A 10,927-nucleotide genomic window follows, 5' to 3' on the forward strand; every position below is an offset into this window, starting at 1 on the left:
ACATGTCAACTAAGCAGCGGAAACCATGATATACTTAAGCTTATACACAATATAAGAGTTTTACTGTTTCCATATATACACATATACATCCCAAAAAGAACCATAATCCTAGAGTCAAACCCAAAAATCCATCATAACCCTACAATTGGGGTGGTACCAACGAACTCCTCTATCTTAAAGCTCGCTCCACATGTCTGTCGGGGTTTTGAAATGTTTGTAATGTTGGGGTGAGACACCTCTCAATAAGGAAGATAGACTAATATCAGTGTGTGGCAATGTGAGTATTATTGTGTTAAGCATATACCCTACATGATAATCTCTATCTAATAAGTAAGGAAATTATGTACATAGCTGAACTTGCATTTGAAAAATCTAGAAAAACTGTTCTATATAAAATCTAAATAAATCATGTTTCAATATAATATACTGTGTCATACTAAATTTTTTTATACATATAAATCATATGCTATATCTGCATATTATTGAAATCATACCCTGGATGGATAGTTAGCTGACGTCATGTATTACCCCCACATGACTGGGTTGTGCGGCCCGTAGGCGAGACCTAGCAATGGTTGGCCTACCATACTAAGCCAAAACTGATAAGTCTGTAAGTATGATTGGCTTGCCTAGCCTGGTCCGGACTACCAGGGGGCACACTACTCTTCCCTGATGCTCAATCGACTATCCAACTCCCACACTCTATCTAAGATGTGTGGTAGCACTACCTAAACTGATAGTTACAATAGCATGCTCTAAATCAAAACTAAGCCATCCGGGTTTTGCTATTATATAATATATTTCATAATACTATTATATAATTATTTCATAATTCTGTATAACATCTGTAATGATAATAATTCCTGAATAACTGTTATAACATATCATATCATGGCATTTGCGCCGGCTGAATATTACGACATCTGCATCGGCTGAATATCACGACATCTGTGTCGGCTAAATAATCATAATATACTGAAAATATAATTTATGTACTGTTTATAGTTTTTTTCCTGAAATAAACTGTTATCAAATCACGCTTGTTATGAGAAATCATAAAATATTTTGACAAACTATTAATGTTGTAAAATATATACTCATGCCACATGAGTGAGTTCTACTCTATATATATATATATTTTCTAAAAATATTATTATCTGTTTCTAGGTTTTCTCAGTTCAACATCAATATTCCCAAAAACTATACTAATCACATACATAAATTTCCAAATTAAATACTACATATTCAATAATAAATTTTCTGAAAATATCTGACTTAGTCTATCCCCTTACTTTATTTCTGAGAAGCTTGTTAGAATCCTAAATCACGCTTACAACGTCCATAACTCTAAACCCTAAAATCGCATTACCCCTAGTTAAATCAACTCAAACTCCAGTATAATACCATCTAACACATTTCCTGGGTTCATATATCCCAAATAACCACATAAATCATAAAATAACTTACTTACCCTGATTTTGGGATGGTGTCCAAGAACCTCAAATCAACAATCCGCTTCGGCTATCTTGCATAGAATCACCCCGAGATCATTGTGGTAACTTCCGATCATCGAAACAGGGTAAAATGGAGCCGGATTTGAAGAGAGAAGGTGGAAGGGCCGAAGGTAGAGAGAGAAAAAGAGAGAGGAAATGAAATTCTCGCCAAAAATCTGATTTTCAGCCTTATATAGGGAGCTGTCCACATGGCTTTGTCTACGAGACACGTGGACTTGTCGACGAACCGAAGAAGGAAGTTCATCTACGAAACTGCTGAGTTCATCGATGAACATTTTAAGGTCTAAAATTTTTCCCGTCTCGGTATCTCCTCATCGACAAGACACGTGTACTTCATCGACGAGACTTAGAAGGACATTCGTCGACGAAGACTCTGGGTTTGTCAACGAATTCCTACTGATGCCCCTTTTAATAATCCTTTTTTCTTCTTTTCTTTCTCTTTATTTTCTTTTCTTTATTACTTTCATGAATTAAATTTTTTCGAGTCTCTATATCCTTCCCTCCTTATAAAAATTCTGTCCTCGAAATTTGCTCTCTCTCTCTCTCTCTCTCTCTCTCTCTCTCTCTCTTATGTATCACTTTCTGAGGAAAAATCTACTGTAATTTTATTAATTACCCTCACTTATGGTGGAGGAATATCATGATTACCTTTACGGTTCTAGGAGATTACAATAACCAAACAAAACTCTCCCAGAACTATGAAAACTAAAAACTATACATACAACTGATTAACGTGCACAAAAATTTACTAACTTACATGATTTCTTACCTGGTCATTTCCTTCTTCTGACTGATGCTGAATCCCACTAAAACAGATGTGGGTACTTTTGACACATTTCCTCCTCTAACTCCCATAGAACTTCCTCGATTGCATGATTTCTCGAGAGCACTTTCACTAGTGGGATTTTCTTAGTACGTAATTCCTGTTCTTTATAATCTAAGACCTGAACTGGTATCTCTTCATTAGATAATGTCTCACCAATATCTAGAGTTTCATAACTTATTATGTGAGATGGATCTGAGATGTATTTCTTCAACATAGACATGTGAAATACATCGTGAATTCTAGATAATGCTGGGGGTAACGCTAACCTGTAGGCAATTGAGCCAACTCTTTCCAATATCTCAAACGACCCAATGTACCTAGGGCTAAGCTTACCCTTCTTTCTAAATCTCATTACTCCTTTCATCAACACAATTTTTAAGAACACATTATCATCCACTCCAAATTTCAGCACGCATCGATGGATATCTGCATAGCTTTTGTAATGACCCAAATAATAATAATGGTATTTAATTAAGGACTCGTCGACGAATACTGGGGATTCGTCGACAAGGATAACATAGGGTTTCGTCGACGAAGACAAGTTTCGTCGACGAGAAGATATCGAGAAAGGATTTTTGGAAGTCTGAAATTCGTAGATGAGGGTGTAAGTTCGTTAACGAACTTTCTACAGGACTCGTTGACGAGGTGACGTGTCTCATCGACGAATCCAACCCTATAAGTAGCAAAACCCCGGATTTAAATGCAAAAAATTAAGACAAAAATTTCTCTCTCTCTCTCTCTCTCTCTTCGATTTCGACTCCGTCGCTCGCCGGATCGACGATCTGAGGCCACCGCGATACTCCTAGGGAAGTTCTCTCCAAATCTGCCAGAACGGATCGTTGGTGGAGGCTAGTTGAAATTCATCCTTAAGTTGAGGTAAGATTTTTTATGCCAAATTTGGTCTTACTGTAGTTTTAGGAAATGATATTCATGTAAAAATACCGAAGTTTAGTTCAGTGAGTTATTATTTTCAGAGAGTTGAAGGGGGAACCCTACGAGTGCAGGACCAAAAATTTTAGGGGTTTCTTTCAGTGTCTGGTAAGGGAATAAACTAAAGCAGTTATTTTCCATGCAAATTATTATTATTTATCAGTAAATTAATTTTCAGTAAAGCATGTATTATATCAGTATATTACGAAGGAAATGCACATTTGGGAAAATACTGCCATTATGTTGAAATGTATATATATGTATGAGATGCTATAAATTATGACATGACTATGTTATGAATGAAGCAAGTTTTTAGGAATATGAAATAATACAGTACATAATGATGTTGAAAATACATGATAATTGATTTATTATTCAGAATGATATGTATGAGATATTCGGCACAAGATTGATAGCTGGCGCGAGGCCGTGTTTTACGTATGATTTCGGCGCGAGGCCATATTTATGAAATGTTCGGTGCAAGGCCGTATTTATGAGATGTTCGGCATGATGCCTTATTTATGATATTATAGAAAATGCTATCAATCCATTTATGTTAAATGCTATATTATCATGTATTATATGATATCAGAACCCGGATGTTAGTTTAGTTCAGTTTAGGAGCACGGTACCGTAGCTTATAGATCAGATATCTATAATCAAATTGGTGTAACCACCCCACGAGGGGGTGGGAGATGGATAGTCGATGTGGCTTTCAGTGTAAAGTGTAGACGTCCACTTGGCAATCTGGACCAGGGTGTGGCGGGGCCATCGTACTAACAGACATTTTTGACTCGATATTGGTCAGCCAGCCATTGTCAGGTCCCGCCTTTGGGCTGCACAACCTGTCATGGGGGGTAATACATGACATCATCTAGCTATTCACGCTAGGTATGTTTTTAGTATTATTAGCTATACCAGACAGATATGATTAGTATGATATATTAGGAATATGAAAGTATACGTTTTTGCAATTATTAAATGATGAATGCTTTCCGGTATGAAGTTTGAACTGTATATCTATATTATCATTAAGTATTCATGTTGCCACACAACTGTATTTAGTTTATTTTCCTTTACTGAGAAGTGTCTCACCCCTGAACATTAAATGATTTTCAGGAAACCCAGAAAAATCGGCGGATCGAGGCCACCGTTGAGATAGAGTGGTACTACCCCATTAGGAGGGTAAGTTCTAATCTAAGGGTAGGAAATTCATATTGTAGGTCCCTAGACATGAGTATATTTTTAGAAAATTTTAGAGATTGTATATAAATACTGTGCTTTGGGATTAATGTTAGCTCTGGTATTATGTATTTTGTGGTAATGAGGTTGATGATTTACATTTACTACTGCCTAGGTTCCGCTATGTATGACAAGTGTCCCCGCTACCCACGGGTTCGGGTTGACTATTTTATTTATTATGTTTTATTTTATATTAAGTTAAGCAGGTCCTTATAGTTTGATATTAGAGCCTAGGATACAAGGCTCTGTAGACTTTAGAATATAGCAGTGATAATACCAGAGTATAGGATAAGGGAATTTGAGGTCTGGTTTTGTAGTCTAGATGTAGGACTTCCATGGTGGTTTGTGTGATTTTCCTGGGGTGATGATTTCAAGAAAGTCATGGTAAACTATAGTCGGGTTAGTTATCTAGGTTACAGGATTGAACCTTGAATTAAGATGAGAGATAAATTAATTAGGAGAATATATTATATGGGTTGGATGATATGTATAGTGAAGGGCTTATAAGTTAAGTTATTTGTTTTTCAGGATGGACCCTAGTGGCAGTAGTGCCCACGCTAGTGGGAATGAGGGTGCTGGACCCTCAGGTGCTGCGGGTGGTGATTCGGATGTAGTTTTACACAGTGTGGCACAGCAAGTTATGGGTGAAATTGCCAGGAGTTCGAGGGAACAGGGTGGTCCATCGGCAGGCCACGGTAGCTCAATCGAGAAATTTATAAAGATGAATCCTTCGGCTTTCTCAGGAGGAACAGATCCTGCAGTCGCTGAGAACTGGGTATAGGAGATAGAGAAAATATTTGCAGTGCTACGGCGTTCTGAGGAGCAGCGGGTGCTATTTGCTACGTACAGACTGACTGGGCAGGCCGAGAGATGGTGGTCGGTGGTGAAACTTTTAGAGCAACAGAGGACAGTACCTGTGGAGATGACATGGGAGCGATTTAAGGAGACATTCTTTGACCAATATTTTCCAGCCTCGTCTTGGGAAGCGAAGATTGAGGAGTTCCTGAATATGAAGCAGAGACAACAGACCGTACAGTAGTACGCAGCGAGGTACATCGAATTATCTTGCTTCGCCCCGTACATCATACCATATGAAGCAAAGAAGGTGCGAAAGTTTGCGAAAGTGTCGATACTGAAGTTGCAGGATTTTGTTGAACTAGTGGATAAAGTCACTATAGAGGAGATTGGGGAGCTGTTGGAGGCTGAAGAGTAAAAGCAAAAGAAGAGATCCGCACCTTCCGGTTCCCATCAGGGAGTCAGTTGTGGTTCGTGGAAGAGAGGTGGCTACTATAAAGATCGGAGGCAGGAGACTGAGAATCGCGATTTCCAGGGTGTACAACCATCTCTAGCTTACCCGTCTTGTGAGAAGAGACACCTGGGGGAGTGTCGTGCCGGGCGAGGTGTCTATTATCAATGTGGGGAGCTAGGACATATGATGAGGGACTGTCAGGCTTAGATTAGTGCAGCTCCTACTCCTAGACCTGGTCGAGGAGGTTACCAGGTGCCACGTGGAGGCCAACAGCGGAATATGGCCCCAGCTAGGTTTTTTGCTCTAATGCCGGGTGATGTTGAGACAGCCGACAACGTGGTGATAGGTACAATTAATATGTTTTCATTTAAAGTTATTGCACTTTTTGACTTAGGAGTCACACACTCGTTTGCATCTATGGAATGTGTTAAATTGTGTGGGGCTGAAACATAAGCATTAGATGTTGAATTATTAGTAGCCATGCCGACCGGGTCAGTGGTGAGATGTAGTAGGGTACTTCGTGGTTGTCCAGTCGATATTCAAGGGAGAATTTTATCTGCTAACTTAGTGGTGCTGGATATGCATGGATTTGATATCATATTCGACATGGATTGGCTAGCAGCTAATTCTGCCATTATAGATTGCCAAACGAGAGAAGTAATATTCAGACCTTTAGGAAAACCAGAATTTAGATTTACAGGGTCATGAGTGCGATCTCTACCTCATATGGTTTCAGCTGTTCAGGCAAGGAGACTGCTCTTGAGTGGTTGTCAGGGATTCGTGGCCTTCGTGAAGTAAACAACAGGGAATGAAGTGAAGCTCACCAGTACGCCAGTAGTAAAGGAGTTTACTGATGTGTTTCCAGATGAATTGTCGGGCTTGCCACCTGATTATGAGGTAGATTTTTCCATTGATCTACTTTCAAGTACAGCGCCGATCTCTAAAGCATCATACCGAATGGCACCAGCAGAGTTGGCAGAACCAAAAGATCAGTTGCAGGATTGCTTGATAAAGGCTTCATATGACCTAGTGTATCTCCGTGGGGAGCTCCAGTGTTGTTCGTGAAGAAGAAAGACGGGTCTATGAGGATGTGCATAGACTACATAAAATTAATAAAGTGACCATCAAGAACAAGTATCCTCTACCCCGTATAAATGACTTGTTTGACCAGCTCTAGGGTACACAGGTATATTCTAAGATCAACCTCAGATCAGGTTACCATCAGGTAAAAATGAGAGCAAAAGATGTACCGAAGATGACTTTCAGGACCAAATATGGACATTACGAATTCCTGGTTATGCCATTTGGCCTGAAGAATGCTCCTGCGATATTTATGGATTTGATGAATAGGATCTTTCATCCATATTTAGACCAGTTCATTGTTGTTTTTATTGATGATGTACTGGTCTATTCGAGGAGCTATGAGGAGCATGAGATACATTTAAGGCAGGTTTTGCAGATGCTCAGGGAGAAAAAATTGTATGCAAAGTTCAGTAAATGTGACTTCTAGCTCGAGAAAGTTGTGTTCTTAGGGCATGTTATTTCAGATGGAATTTCTATAGATCCCAGCAAGATTGATGCAGTAGTGAATTGGCTAGACCGAGGAACGTCCAGGAGATCAGGAGTTTCTTGGGGTTAGCTGAATATTATTGTCGTTTTGTTAAGGGGTTCTTAGCTTTATCAGGTCCTCTGACACGATTGACTAGGACGAATGTCAGATTTGAATGGGACGACAACTATGAGCAGAGTTTTTAGGAATTGAAGCAGAGGCTAGTCACAGAAGCAGAGGCTAGTCACAGCGCCAATACTGACCATCTCGTCTGGGGGTAAGGGTTATACTATCTATAGTGATGCGTCCTTGAAGGGATTTGGTTGTGTATTGATGCAACATGGCAGAGTAGTGGTGTATGCGCCCATACAGTTGAAAGAATACGAAAAGAACTACCCTACCCATGATCTTGAATTGGCTGCAGTGGTATACGCATTGAAATTTTGGAGGCATTACCTGTACGATGAGCAGTGCAAAATTTTCTCTGATCATAAGAGTTTGAAGTATTTCTTCACTCAGAGTGAATTAAATATAATACAAAGAAGGTGGTTAGAGTTAATTAAAGTTTTTGATTGTACTATTAGTTACCACCTAGGGAAAGCAAACGTGGTAGCTGATGCACTGAGTAGAAAGTTTGGGGAATCAGCGCTGATGGCTATGGAGATCCAGCGTCCGATCATGATGGATCTATAGAGACTCGATATTGAATTGATAGAGAATAATCCTCCAGTATGTATCACCAGCCTAGTGGTACAGCCTCCTCTGCATGAAAGAATTAAAGCAGCTCAGAAAGAAGACCCAGAATTAGTAGAGGTGATGGATAAAGTACAAAGTGGTCAGGGGGAGGAATTCAGTATTGCAAACAACAGAGCATTGTGGTTTCGTTCCAGATTATGCGTTCCTGCCGATACTGGCATTAGGAAGACTATTTTAGAGGAGGCTCATAGATCTTTGTATACAGTTCATCTCAGAAGTACGAAAATGTATAAGGATCTGCGAGAGTTTTATTGGTGGAGTAGTATGAAGAGAGAGATTGCCGAGTATGTAGCCCAGTGCTTGATGTGCTAGCAGGTAAAATCTGAGTACTAAAGGCTGGCAGGTCTGTTGCAGCTACTATTTATCCTATAGTGGAAGTGGGATCATATATCCATGGATTTTGTCGCAGGGCTGGCGTCGACATCACATGGCCAGAACGCAATTTGGGTGATAGTAGATCAATTGACTAAGACCGCCCATTTTCTCCCATCAAGATCAGCTATCCCCTCAGCCGTTTGGTGGAAATTTAAGTCCAGGAGATAGTTCATTCTCACGGGGTGGCAGTATCCATAGTGTCAGATCGAGACCTGCGTTTCATGTCACGGTTCTGGAGAAGCTTGCAATAAGCTCTAGGGTCTTAGGTATCATTTAGCATGACATTCCATCCTTAGTCAGACGGGCATACTGAGAGGACGATACCGATACTAGAAGATATGCTCCAAGCATGTGTTTTAGATTTTGGGGGTAGTTGGACTCAGTTCATGCCACTGGTGGAATTCGTGTATAATAACAATTTCCAGGTCAGCATTGGTATGACACCATTTGAGGCACTGTACGGAAAGAGATGTCGATCTCCTTTATATTGGGACGAGATGGGTAAGCAGCGAGTTGTGGGACCAGAGCTGGTGTAGCAAGCATACGATAAAGTTCAGCTCATCAAGGATAGAATCAGTGCAGCTCTGAGCTGACAAAAGAGTTATGCCGATAATCGCAGTAGGAATTTAGAGTTCGATGTGGGTGATCATGTATTTTTAAAGATAGCTCCGTTAAAAGGGGTTACGAGCTTTGGTAGGAAGGGCAAACTTAGCCCTAGGTTTATTGGTCCGTTTGAGATTTTAGAGAAAGTGGGACCGATTGCCTATAGGCTAGCTTTGCCACCTACACTATCCAGGATGCACGACGTATTCCATGTATCTATGTTGAAGAAATACGTCACAGATCCTTCTCATATTATCAGTTATGGTGAGTTAGAGCTTAGTGATTCACTTGTCTATAAGGAGGTACCAGTGCAGATTTTGGACCGAAAGGAACAGGAACAACGTAATAAGAAGATTTCTCTGGTAAAAGTTCTATGGAAGAATCATGCAATAGAAGAGGCTTCTTGGGAGCTTAAGGAACAGATCAGACAGAAATACCCAAAATTATTCCAAGAAGTCCATATGTGATTAAGAAATGTAAGTAAATAGGTAGTATTTCTTTTGCAGGTACATGTAATGCTTTAGTTAGTAAGCGGTATTTTAGTTTTGGGGGAATTTTATTTTGGTATATGTAATCTCCCAGGACTTGAAATGTAACCACAGTATTCTCCGCCGTAAGTGAGGGTAAGTAATAAAATAAGTAGACCATTTTTCCTTTAAGGAATGATGAGTTGTATGAATAGTAAATTTCGAGGACGAAATTTTATGAGAAGGGGAGAATGTAATGACTCGAATAATAATATTGGTATTTAATTAAGGACTCGTCGACAAATACAGGGGATTCGTCGACGAGGATAACATAGGGTCTCGTCGACAAAGACAAGTTTCGTCGACGAGAAGATACCGAGAGAGGATTTTTGGAAGTTTGAAATTTGTCGACGAGGGTGTAAGTTCATCGACGAAATTTCTACAGGACTCGTCAACGAGGTGATGTGTCTCTTCGACGAATCTGACCCTATAAATAGCAAAAACTTGGATTTAAACGTAGAAAATTAAGAAAAAATCACTCTCTCTCTCGCTCTCTCTCTCTCTCTCTCTCTCTCTCTCTCTCTCTCTCTATCTCTCTCTCCCTTCAATGTCTCTCTGCTCTCTCTTCGATTTCGGCTCCGTCACTCGTCGAATCGACGATCTGAGGCCACCACGACACTCCTAGGAAGTTCTCTCCAAATCTGCTGGAGCGGATTGTTGGTGGAGGCTAGTTGAAATTCATCCCTGAGTTGAGGTAAGACTTTTTATGTCAAATTTGGTCTTACTGTAGTTATAGGAAATGATATTCATGTGAAAATACCGAAGTTTAGTTCTGCAAGTTATTGTTTTCGGGGAGTTGAAGGGGGAACCCTACGAGTGCAGGACCGGAAATTTTAGGGTGTTTCTTTCAGTGTCAGGTAAGGGAATAAACTAAAGCAGTTATTTTTCATACAAATTATTATTATTATTTATCAATAAATTAATTTTTTAGTAAAGCATATATTATATCAGTATATTACGAAGGAAATGCACATTTGGGAAAATACTGCCATTATCTTGTATATATATGTATGAGATGCCAGAAATTATGATTTTAGAATATAAAGTATGATTTTATACAGAAAATGTGTGGCATGAATATTACTTTACGTGAGAAGTATTATGATATGACTATGTTATAAATGAAACATGTTTTTAGGAATATGAAATAATACAGTACATAATGATGTTGAAAATACATGATAATTGATTTATTATTCAAAATGATATGTATGAGATATTCGGCACAAAACTGTGATTGATAGCCGGCGCGAGACCGTGTTTTACATATGATTTTGGCGCGAGGCCGTATTTATGTAATGTTCGACGCGAGGCCGTATTTATGAGATGTTCGGCACGAGGCCATATTTATGAAAT

This window comes from Malania oleifera, chromosome 10 (genome assembly GCF_029873635.1).
Source record: "Malania oleifera isolate guangnan ecotype guangnan chromosome 10, ASM2987363v1, whole genome shotgun sequence".
In the NCBI taxonomy this organism is placed as follows: domain Eukaryota; kingdom Viridiplantae; phylum Streptophyta; class Magnoliopsida; order Santalales; family Ximeniaceae; genus Malania; species Malania oleifera.